The following is a 12,095-nucleotide window of genomic DNA, read 5'->3' as shown; positions in this document are numbered from 1 at the left end:
CCTCATAAATGAGGTTCAGTCCGCTGCCTCCATCCATGAGCACCTTGGTGAGGCGAAAACCGTCCACTATGGGGTTGAGGACCAATGCGGCTGGTGCTTGGGCTGTTCGGAATCTAGGTTCATCACTTGCGTTGAAGGTAATAGCAGTGTCGCTCCATGGATTTATTGTTGCAACTTGATAGACTTCGGCGAGGCTGCGGAGTGTTCTTTTTCGCATATTGTTTGATGCGAAAGTCTCGAAGACTGTGAGAACGGTACTGGTGTCCTCGGGCTGGCTTTCTGCGGCCTCCAGAATTAAGAGGTCCTCGCCAATTTTGGCCACCTGCTGGAGTATCCAACATGCTCTAAGGCTGTGAGTTAGTGGGGTGTCCTCTATACTGTGAATTCTACAGGGTCCATCAAGCCACCTTTCCAGTATGGTTCCATGCCCTGTAGAGGGTTTTGGCTTTTTGGTGTTTATCCCGGGTGTCCTATGATGATGCACCCTCTTAGTTCGGACGGATTACTATTCAAGGCCGGATTATCCCAAAATTTTATTTCGGTTTTCCAGGCGCTTTCCATCGCACAGTATTTTTGTACTATGGACGCCAAGTCAACGAAGCATGTAATATCACGACGACTTACGACGTTAAGGATTCCCTCGTCCGTGCAATTACTGCAGAAATTTGAGATTGCGTCTCCCTCGCGGCAATCCTTTATCCTGTTCATAACCAGGAGGAATCTGGCCCAGTAATGATGTACTGTTTCCTCGGACCTCTGCCTGATTTGGGAGAGATCGCTTATGTTCGGGTGGGCGGGTGTTGTTGAATCTGAAACCTCACCCAATCCAAGATTCGGAGGCCGAAGAGTTTCCGAACTCGGAAGTTCGGATTCTTGGATGTTGTCCAATGAATCTAGCCCGTTGCCTGATCCTAAGCTCAGGTCTTGAGTTACATCCTCCCCTCCGCGGGTATCCGGCTTGGAGGGGTCGGGGATTCGGACGTAGCTAGTCCTTAAAATAGATGAAGGGTCGCCGTACTGCGCCTCTACCATGGCAACGTGGTGGGTGACTTGGGGAGAGTTAATTTCTCTTAGATCGGGTTTAAGCCCAACCTGGTCGTAATCCGTAGTGACCCCCAGGGCGGCGATGCGATCCAAGAGCTCGTTTACGGAAGAGAGCTCCATTGGATCTAGCTGCTCGACAAGCTCCGAGCTAACGTGTAGGTTGCTTTTGATGACCTGAAAGGTCACCATCGGCGCAACAGCCGAACAGGCGGTCATGAGGAAACCACCTAGCCGGAGAGTTTGGCCGACAGCCAAGGCTCCCTTAGCAACGGCGCCGTCTTTAAAGACGGGAGGAGGCATCCTTCCTGATTGTGACGGCACAGAGGAACTCTCAATGAAAGCACCAATGTCGGTGTAAAAACCGGCGGATCTCGGGTAGGGGGTCCCGAACTGTGCGTCAAGGCCGGATGGTAACAGGAGACAAGGGACACGATGTTTTTACCCAGGTTCGGGCCCTCTCGATGGAGGTAATACCCTACTCCTGCTTGATTAACATTGATGATATGGGTAGTACAAGAGTAGATCTACCACGAGATCAAGGAGGCTAAACCCTAGAAGCTAGCCTATGGTATGATTGTTGTATATGGAGTTGTTGTCCTACGGACTACAACCCTCCGATTTATATAGACATCGGATAGGGTTAGGGTTACACAGAGTCGGTTACAATGGTAGGAGATCTTGAATATCCGCATCGCCAAGCTTGCCTTCCACGCCAAGGAAAGTCCCATCCGGACACGGGACGAAGTCTTCAATCTTGTATCTTCATAGTCCTGGAGTCCGGCTGAAGGTATAGTCCGGCTACCCGAACACCCCCTAATCCAGGACTCCCTCACCCCTATACTCATCAAAGTCAATCAAGCAGGAAGTAGGGTATTACCTCCATTAAGAGGGCATGAACCTGGGTAAACATCGTGTCCCTTGTCTCATGTTACCTTCGATCCTCAAACGCACAGTTCGGGACCCCCTACCCGAGATCGGCCGGTTTTGACACCGACACTGACCACCGTCTCGCACAAGACACCGTCGACCCTCTCCTCCGACGGGGCCGGGGTATCCACGTAAAACTCCCAGCTCAGTGCTAGCGGTGGAACCTCACCCTCACCGAGCAATGTGACCCACCCCGAGAAGTGGTGCTGGCAAAGCACACTAAGGACCTGGTTGGGCCTGCGGACACCAGGGGCGTGTTTCCAACCCCTGCAGTATGACAAGGCCAATACATTAGATATTAATTGAAGCAACATGAAGGCAAAAGGTTAAAAAGGAGTAAATGCACTTACTTCTCCCCATTAGGCTCAATCAACCACCTGTGATCGCGGGTCACCGGCATGGGCGGGAGCTTTGTACCACCATGCTGGTAGACCTTCTTGCCCCCCCTCAACCAGCTCCCCTCGCTATAGCTATCCTCGGAAAAGATGTCCTCGCCACCATCAGCACGACCACTAGCCTCCGAAGTCACGTCGGACGAAGACTCTGGGACTGGAGTCTCGTGGGACGAAGACTCTAGGACCCGAGTCTCGTGGGACGAAGGCTCGGCGACCCGGGGCTCGTGGATCGGAGTCCGAGATGGGTCCTCGTCAGATAGGTCCACCTCAGACGGAGCAGTCCTATGGTCGGGAGAATCAACTGGTGTCGGTGTTCTGGGAACGGGGGTCCCCAGACTTGCCTGCCTGCGGCCTGCGGCGTGGCTCAAAGGCGGCCCAGCATGGCCCATCTTCATCAGTACAAGACTCAAGACCCTCGCAAGGGGCCAAGCCTCGCGAGGCGGACGACACGGAGCTTCCTCAGGCACGGCCTCGTCAGGCTGGCTCGCGAGGAGGCGGAGAGATCAAGGCGGAGTACCTCGCGAGGTGCCCGTAATGCAAGCCATGACGACTCAGGGCGCCAGGCGGGCGCCAGCGCGCGCAGCGTCCTTCTTTCCTCTTTGGTGCAAAGGGAGCAAGCGCAGCCGCGGAGTACCGAGGCATCATGCAAAGGTTGCCAATTCGGTGCAACAAGACCAAGACCAGAAGGACTACGAGACGGAGGTCACCATGGAGCCCAGGACGGCGTCATCACCAGAGCTTTGCGCAGGTGAAGACTGCTTTTGTCAGGATAGTTGATGCTTGTTGTCCCCCTTCAAATTAGCCCGCCATTGTTGGCTCCCTTCTCGCTCGTTATTTGGGAAGAGGACCAGGGCCTCTATAAATAGGACCATCCACCCACACGGCAGGGGGTCGTTTGGGTTAGGTTCATTCGTTCGGTTCAAGTAGAAAAGGGGAGCGAAAGAGAGAGAGAGAGAGAGAGAGAGAGAGAGAGAGAGAGAGAGAGAGAGAGAGAGAGAGAGAGAGGAGGGTGACTGAACTCCTCCTAGCAGTTCATCGCCCCAGCCAAGAATAGACCCTCGCGAGGCTGTTCTTCCTTGTATTGTTCATCATCTCCAGCCCCAGGAGGCAATCCACCAACCACACATTGGAGTAGGGTATTACACCACAACGGTGGCCCGAACCAGTATAAATCTTGTGTCTCTTGCGTAGTTCTTTCAGTAGTTTTAGATCTTTGCGAGACGGGGAGGTAGTAGGCGTAATCTCCGCGCGCACCCGAGTGTTCGAACCTTAAGGGTCTGCCGGAACCCAAGATCCGACATTTGGCGTGCCAGGTAGGGGTGCGCCGGAATTCGATGTCCACCACCCCGCTCTCCTCCGACCGTCGCATCCATGTCCGATGCACGTCGGGCTCGCGCCAAGCGCCGGGCCGCCATCGCTTCTCGCATCGCCCAGACGGCGCCCGTCGGCGGCCATCCTCGTCGTTCCCCATCGCCCGCCGTCAACGCCGCCATCGGCCCGGCGGGGGGCGAGCGGCAAGCGCCATCCCAGCATCCGTCCGTGCGGCAAGGCAGCCACACCGCTATTCCAGCGCTCGCACCGGTTGGTTCTTCGTCCCGCGCGCCCCGTGCACCCTTGGAGGCTCGAGCTGCGCTCCTCGTGGCAAACGAGCTCCTGCGCTACCGCCCCGTCGAGAACGCCTACGAAGAGTGGCTCGACCGCGTCGCCAAGCTCGTCCGCACCGCAGGGGGCTCTCCTGCGCCGTCTCACCGCGCTACACCAACACCCCCGGTCATCGCGGCCCTCCTGGGCGGCTCGCAGGCGCCGCCCAGAAGTCATCACGTCAAGCCGTTCATCCGCCGGGTCAGCGCCACTTCCACGCGGCAGGGGGCTCCCCCGGATCGGACGGTGCCCGAGTTCGGCCTGACCTTCAGTTCGGAGGACCACCCCTCCAACTCGGCCAGCTCGGGCGCACTCCCCATGTTGTGCACCCCCACCATCTGCCAGGTGGCCATCACCAGGACCCTCGTTGACGGCGGCGCGGGCCTCAGCATGCTCTCGGTCGAGGCCTTCAGCCTCCTCCACATACCTCTGGAACGGCTGCGACCCAGCCGGCCCTTCTTAGGCGCCAGGGGCAAGCCGTCCAGTTCCTTGGGGCAGATCCGGCTCCCAGTGAACTTCGGCACCTACGACAACTTCCGCACGGAGCTAGTCGACTTCGACATCGCCCCCATCAGCCTCCCCTACAACGCCATCCTTGGCTACCTAGCGCTGGCCCAATTTATGGCCGCGACGCACCCGGCGTACAACCTCATGAAGATGCCCGGGAGCAACGGTATCCTCACTGTGCACGGGGACACCAGGGACGCGCTGCGGGCGCTCAAACTTGCCTTCAAGACGGCGGCATCAGCACAGCACGCCGACTTGGAGACCCCCGAGGCCAAGGGGGCTGCGCCCTCCAAGAAGAAACAGTTGTTCACCCAAGACAAGGCGGAAACCAAGCAGATACCCGTCGATGAGGACGGGTCCACCAACGCCACTTTTACCATAGGCGCCCACCTCAAACCCGAGCAGGAGGAGGCCCTGGTCAGGTTCCTGCGCGCAAACAAGAAGGTGTTCGCTTGGGAGCCGGACCAGTTGGCAGGGATCCCCAGAAGTGTAATCGAGCACCACCTCAATGTGTGCCCCAACATGCGCCCAGTGAAGCAGAAGGCCAGGCGGCAATCCACTGAAAAGCAGGCCTTCATCGTCCAGGAGACCCGCAAATTAGAGGCCGCTAGGGTCATCCGCGAGGTCCGATACCCAGATTGGTTGGCCAACCCTGTCGTTGTGCCAAAGAAGGGAGGGAAGGAGCGTATGTGTGTCGACTTCACCAACCTCAACAAAGCATGCCCGCAAGATCCGTTCCCGCTCCCCCGCATTGACCAGATCATCGATTCCACTGCGGAATGCGACCTGTTATGCTTCCTGGATGCCTTCTCTGGGTATCACCAGATCAAGATGGCGGTAGAAGACATCGAGAAGACGGCCTTCCTGACCCCGTGTGGGGTATACTGCTACACGTGCATGCCATTTGGGCTGCGTAACGCAGGGGCGACCTTCCAGCGGCTGATGCACATCGCCTTGGGCCCGCAGCTCGGGAAGAATGTTGAAGCTTACGTTAATGACATCATGGTAAAATCTCGGGAGGTCGGGACCTTGATACAGGATCTGGAGGAAACCTTCGCGAGCCTCAACGCAGTGAACCTACGGCTCAACCCAGAGAAGTGTGTGTTCGGAGTCCCCTCGGGCAAGCTCTTGGGTTTCCTCGTGTCTCACCGGGGCATCAAGGCTAACCCAGAGAAGGTCAAGGCGGTGGAAGACATGAGCCCGCCAAAGACCCTCAGAGAAATGCAAAAGCTCATGGGGCGCATGACCGCGCTAGGGCGCTTCATCTCCAAGTTAGGAGAGCGAGCCCTGCCCTTCTTCCAGCTAATGAAGAAAAAGGGGCCCTTCGAGTGGACTGAAGAGGCCGACAGGGCGTTCCAGGATCTCAAGAGATACCTGACCAGCCCACCGGTCATGGTGGCACCGCGCCCCCAGGAGCCCCTGGTGCTTTACCTCACCGCCACTCCTTACTCCGCCAGTGCAGCCTTGGTGGCAGTCAGAGAGGAGCGTCGAGTCAAAGCCATGGTAGCAGCCCAGGACAAGGCAGAACAGGAACAAGGAAGGCCTACAAAAACCACCACCGCAGCTGAGGAGGATCAGCCGCCGCAGAAGAACGCACCAGAGGCGAAAAAAGCCCCCCTTCCGAACGGCCAGTCTCAGGAGGCCTCGTTGCCTCAAGAGGCACCACGGTCTCCACAAGGAGCCACCAGCACCGACGCACCCCGCCTTGTTGAGCACCCAGTGTACTTCGTCAGCACGGTGCTGCGGGATGCAAGGGCACGGTACCCTATGCCTCAGAAACTCCTCCTCGCGCTACTGGTGGCTTCGCGCAAGCTCCGACACTATTTTTAGGGTCACCCCATCAGGGTCATCTCGTCGTACCCCCTGGAGAGAGTGCTCAGGAGCCCTAATTCAGCTGGAAGGGTCGCTGAGTGGAACATAGAGCTGCAAGCGTTTCAGCTCAAATTCAGCACGGCCAGAGTCATCAAGGGAGCTGCGTTGGCAGATTTTGTGGCAGAGTGGACGGAGGCACCAGGACTTAAGGCCGATGAGGATCGGTCCCTATCCCCGGGAAGCGAGGCACCAGAAGCTGGGTCATGTACTTCGACGGGGCATTCTCCAGGCATGGCGCTGGAGCTGGGGCGGTGCTTATATCACCCACACAGGACAAGCTCTACTACACCGTGCAACTCTGTTTCCAGCAAGGCGAAAAGGTCTCCAACAACATAGCAGAGTACGAAGGTTTAATAGCCGGCTTGAAGGCCGCGGCTGCCCTGGGAGTGAAACGCCTCACCATCAAGGGTGATTCGCAGCTCCTTGTCAACTTCTCCAACAAGGTGTACGAGCCGAAGGATGAGCACATGGAAGCCTACCTTGCGGAAGTCCGCAGGATGGAGAAGCAATTCTAGGGGTTGGAGTTGCAGCATGTGCCCCGCGGCACCAATCAGGAGGCCGGCGATATCGCTAAATGCGCGTCCAGGCGGTTACCTCAGGAGCCTGGCGTTTTCGAGGAGCGGCTCTTCAAGCCCTCAGCTCTGCCGTCACTGTCAAACACGGCTCAGCCCTTTGAGGAGCTCCCCCAGCCACCTGCCTCGGGAGCTCCGACCTGCGGCCCGGCCTCAGGAGCGCGCCTGCTCCTGGTGATGGAACCTCAGGAGGGGTGTTGGATCACGGAGCTCCGGAGCTACTTGACGCAAGGGGCCTTGCCGGAGAAGGAGGAGGAGGCGGAGCGAGTGGCACGCCAGGCCACGACATACTGCATCAGGGATGGAGAGCTCTATCGGAAGCGACCAAATGAAGTATCGCTGCGCTGCATCTCCAGGGAGCAAGGGAAGGAGCTACTGGAAGATATACATGGCGGAGACTGTGGACATCATTCGTCATTGCGGACCCTTGTCGGCAAGGTGTTCTGTAGTGGGTTTTATTGGCCCACCGCGCTCAATGACACCGTGGAACTAGTGAAAGCTTGTGAAGCCTGCCAGTTCCACGCCAAGCAGATCCATCAGCCAGCAGGAGGCTTGCAGACCATCCCCCTTACATGGCCATTCGCAGTCTGGGGGCTGGACATCTTGGGCCCGTTTCCTCGGGCGCCAGGGGGCTATAGCTACCTCTACGTTGCCGTGGACAAATTCACCAAGTGGGCTGAAGTGGAGGCTGTCCGCACCATCCCTGCGGGCTTCATGGTCAAGTTCATCAAGGGCATCGTAAGCCGGTTCGGAGTGTCGAATCGCATCATCACAGACAACGGTTCACAGTTCACCAGTAACCTCTTCAAAACATACTGTGCTAACCTTGGAACGCAGATCTGCTACGCCTCAGTGGCGCACCCCCGAAGCAACGGCCAGGCCGAGCAAGCCAACGCGGAGGTCCTGAGGGGCCTCAAGACCAGGACGTTCAAGAAGAAGCTGGAGGCCTGTGGCAGAGGTTGGTACGACGAGCTTCAGTCCGTGCTGTGGTCCATCCGCACCACCGCGACCAAACCGACTGGAGAGACCCCATTCTTCCTGGTCTACAGAGCGGAAGCGGTCCTCCCTCACGAGGTCAGACGTCGCTCCGCGCGGGTCCTGGCGTTCGACGAGGCGCAGCAGGATGCCATGCGGGGGATGGACCTCGTGTTGGGGGAGGAACGACGCCGGAAGGCCGCGCTGCGAGCGGCGAGGTATCAGCAAGCGCTGCGGCGATATCACTGCCGCAACATCCGCCCCAGGACTCTTGAGGTAGGAGACCTCGTGCTCAGGCGGGTCCTCTCCAGGGAGGGACTGCACAAGCTCTCCCCCATGTGGGAGGGCCCGTTCAAGGTTGTTCATGTTTCCAGGCCCGGCTCCGCGCGCTTGGAGACTCAAGAGGGAGTGCCGGTCCAGAACGCATGGAACATTCAGCACCTCCGGAGTTTCTATCCCTGAAAAGGCCCAGAGCCTGTGAAGCAAGGTGAGTGCCTGTAGAGCTATCGCGTTTTGGAAAAGGCCCAGAGCCTGTGAAGCAAGGCGAGTGCCTGTGAAGCTATCACGTTTTGGAAAAGACCCAGAGCCTGTGAAGCAAGGCGAGTGCCTGTGAAGCTATCGCGTTTTGGAAAAGGCCCAGAGCCTGTGAAGCAAGGCGAGTGCTTGTGAAGCTATCGCGTTTTGGAAAAGGCCCAGAGCCTGTGAAGCAAGGCGAGTGCCTGTGAAGCTATCACGTTTTGGAAAAGGCCCAGAGCCTGTGAAGCAAGGCGAGTGCCTGTGAAGCTATCGCGTTTTGGAAAAGGCCCGGAGCCTGTGAAGAAGGCCAACGCCTGTGAAGCTCGCCGCCCGTGACACTCTCACGTAATAATGAGTTGGGGCTGTACACGCCCCGGAGTCTCAGGAGTGCCGGCCTCAGGCCCTGGGGCTCCCTCCCACGCCCAGTGGCAGCACTTAGCTCCGCGCTGGTGAGAAGACGTCGAAGACTAGACTAGGTGCCGGACGCGGCTTTTCATTTGCTTTCCGCAGTTGGCTTGTTCCTTCTCATTTGAAGTTTTATTGAAGTTGTCGCCTTCTTTGGCTTGCGGTTCTTCGGATTTTTGCTCTCCTGCCTCGATTTCTCTTACGCAAGGCCTCGCGAGGGGGGCAGCTGAGCGCCCTCGCGAGCGTTCCTATCCTAGTCGTTCAAAGAGTTCGCGACCCGGGCCCCTTACAGGAGCACCCCTCCAGTCCGTGCCCCACGGGCATCGCGACACAGACAAAGGGCCTGGGTCGGTCGCCCCCCCCCCCCCACGGCCGGGGTCGGGAACTATCCACGCTCAAGCACACAGCCGGAAGGAACGGTAACGAAAGCAAAACGATGATTAACAGCAATAACCCAAACACGCCCCCGCGGGGCTCCGCACTATTGTCTTTATTACACAGGGAAAAGGGGAAAGGAAGAACAAATCCGGCGTGGCTCGCCTCGCACCGGCTCGTGAGGAAGGCACGAGCTGCCTCCGGAGCTCAGGAGGACTCCCTCTCGCCCCTCACCAGGGCGCGGCGGCGTGGGGGCTAATCGCGGCCGCCGCTGGAGGAATCGTCGTCTGAAGAAGAACCAGAGAAGCTCGAGGAACTCCGAGCGCCGCCCGCCGCGTGAGCGCTGCTCCCTCCATCATCACCGGAGCTGGGTTCCCAGCCCCGGTCGTCGCCCTCGGGGCAGCACCCCGCGCGGTGACCATCTTCCCCAAACACCCTCACATAGAGGGTGGCGTCGCAGTCGAACTTGAAGTGCAGGGTGCACCGGCGGCCAACGCCACGTGCACGGGCAAACGTCTGCCAACCGCAGGCCAGGGACAGATTCCCGGCCGCGGAGACCTCCAGTGAAACCCATGAGGCCCGGCTGCAGCAGCCGTCGGCCGGGAGCCAGAGGCCGCCCGAGGCGCCGGCTGGGAGCTCGCCCAGAAGGGAGCGAGGAAGCGGGAGCCGGGTGCTGGCCGGCTCCGCCGACCACACGATGAACTCCGGCAGCGCTTCAACAACACGAACGCGCGGCCTGGGGGGACGTGCAGCCGGGGTGCACCCCCCGGCTGCAGCAACCCGCCCGTCGCCGTGCTGAAGATCACCACCACGGCCGCGGGGAGCCACCGCGGTGGCCACAGGATGCTTGCGAGGGCGCCCTCTGCCATGCTTGGGTGGGGCAGAGGCGGGCTCAACCCGGCAAGCCTTCCCCTTCTCGGCGGCCGAAAATCTCTTCGACGGGGCCATGAAGAAGAAGGAGAAGCGAGGAGGGATGGACTGGAAGGGCACGCACAACTTCGTACTTATAGCCGGCGAAGGCCAACCGCCGGCCTCCAAGATCACAAGTAATCATGACACGACCTGCATGCAGGGACTTGTCCAACTCGCGCGATCACCGAGGCGTCGTGGGGAAGTGGAGACGCCCACGTCCCATCAACCGCCACGCGGCACCCAAGGTCGTAGGCTGTTAGGGCCCGCGGCGCTTCGCCCTTGCCCTTTCGCCTCTTGGCACGGCCAAGTCCAGGCGCGCCTTGGGCCCGGGGGCTACTGTCAGCGTTCTGGGAATGGGGGTCCCCAGACTTGCCTGCCTGCGGCCTGCGGCGTGGCTCAAAGGAGGCCCAGCATGGCCCATCTTCATCAGCACAAGACTCAAGACCCTCGCGAGGGGCCAAGCCTCGTGAGGCAGACGACACGGAGCTTCCTCAGGCACGGCCTCGTCAGGCTGGCTCGCGAGGAGGCGGAGAGATCAAGGCGGAGTACCCCGCGAGGTGCCCGTAACGCAAGCCATGACGACTCAGGGCGCCAGGCGGGCGCCAGCGCGTGCATCGTCCTTCTTTCCTCTTTGGTGCAAAGGGGGCAAGCGCAGCCGCGGAGTACCGAGGCATCAGGCAAAGGTTGCCATTTCGGTGCAACAAGACCAAGACCAGAAGGACTACGAGACGGAGGTCACCATGGAGCCCAGGACGGCGTCATCACCAGAGCTTTGCACAGGCGAAGACTGCTTTTGTCAGGATAGTTGATGCTTGCTGTCCCCCTTCAAATTAGCCCGCCATTGTTGGCTCCCTTCCCGCTCGATATTTGGGAAGAGGACCAGGGCCTCTATAAATAGGACCAGCCACCCACACAGCAGGGGGGTCGGTTGGGTTAGGTTCATTCGTTCGGTTCAAGTAGAAAAGGGGAGCGAAAGAGAGAGAGAGAGAGAGAGAGAGAGAGAGAGAGAGAGAGGAGGGTGACTGAACTCCTCCTAGCAGTTCATCGCCCCAGCCAAGAACAGACCCTCGCGAGGCTGTTCTTCCTTGTATTGTTCATCATCTCCAGCCCCAGGAGGCAATCCACCAACCACACACTGGAGTAGGGTATTACACCACAACGGTGGCCCGAACCAGTATAAATCTTGTGTCTCTTGCGCAGTTCTTTCAGTAGTTTTAGATCTTTTCGAGACGGGGAGGTAGTAGGCGTAATCTCCGCGCGCACCCCAGTGTTCGAACCTTAAGGGTCTGCCGGAACCCGAGATCCGATAGCTGGGGGTGGCGGCGAGGAAGGCGTAGCAGCCTTCCTACCTCTCCCGCCGCCACGTCCACCTCTAGGACCCTTCTTCGTCTTCCCCCGACCTCTCCTGGCCGAAGAAGAAGCGCCCGCTAGTGGTGTCTGCATACTGTCTTGCAGCGCTCTCCGGAGGTGCTGGGGTGGAATGGAAACACCCCTCCTAGCACGCGCCGAGGAAGGAGGCTCGGAGCGCTCTCGACCCGCGCCCACAATCTATCAACACCTGCAATGACAAAGAGTAAACTAAATCAGTACAACATAAACATAATAAATTTTTTAAGTGTATCATCATCATGAACATAATAAAAAATTTAATACCTAATAACATGAACTAATTAATACTGATATATATATATGTACATAATAATAATTGAATACCTGACATTACTAATATTAGTCTTCATCATCTATATATGTTCCGGGATCAATAAATCGAAAAATATATGACCTAACTCATAATTCACAAATATATGACCCCGTCGTCCTCTGGAAGTCCGAAGAGCACCTTTTTCAGGAGGTGTCGGGGGTGTCGTGTCGGGGTCGGGGTGCTGTGTTGGTATCGGGGATGCCGTGTCGGGGTGTCGGGTCGGGGGTCAGGGTGTCGGTGGTGTCATGTCGG

The sequence above is a fragment of the Triticum dicoccoides genome, chromosome 3A (assembly GCF_002162155.2).
Source record: "Triticum dicoccoides isolate Atlit2015 ecotype Zavitan chromosome 3A, WEW_v2.0, whole genome shotgun sequence".
In the NCBI taxonomy this organism is placed as follows: Eukaryota; Viridiplantae; Streptophyta; class Magnoliopsida; order Poales; family Poaceae; genus Triticum; species Triticum dicoccoides.
Note: the sequence above shows the minus strand (reverse complement) of the source record.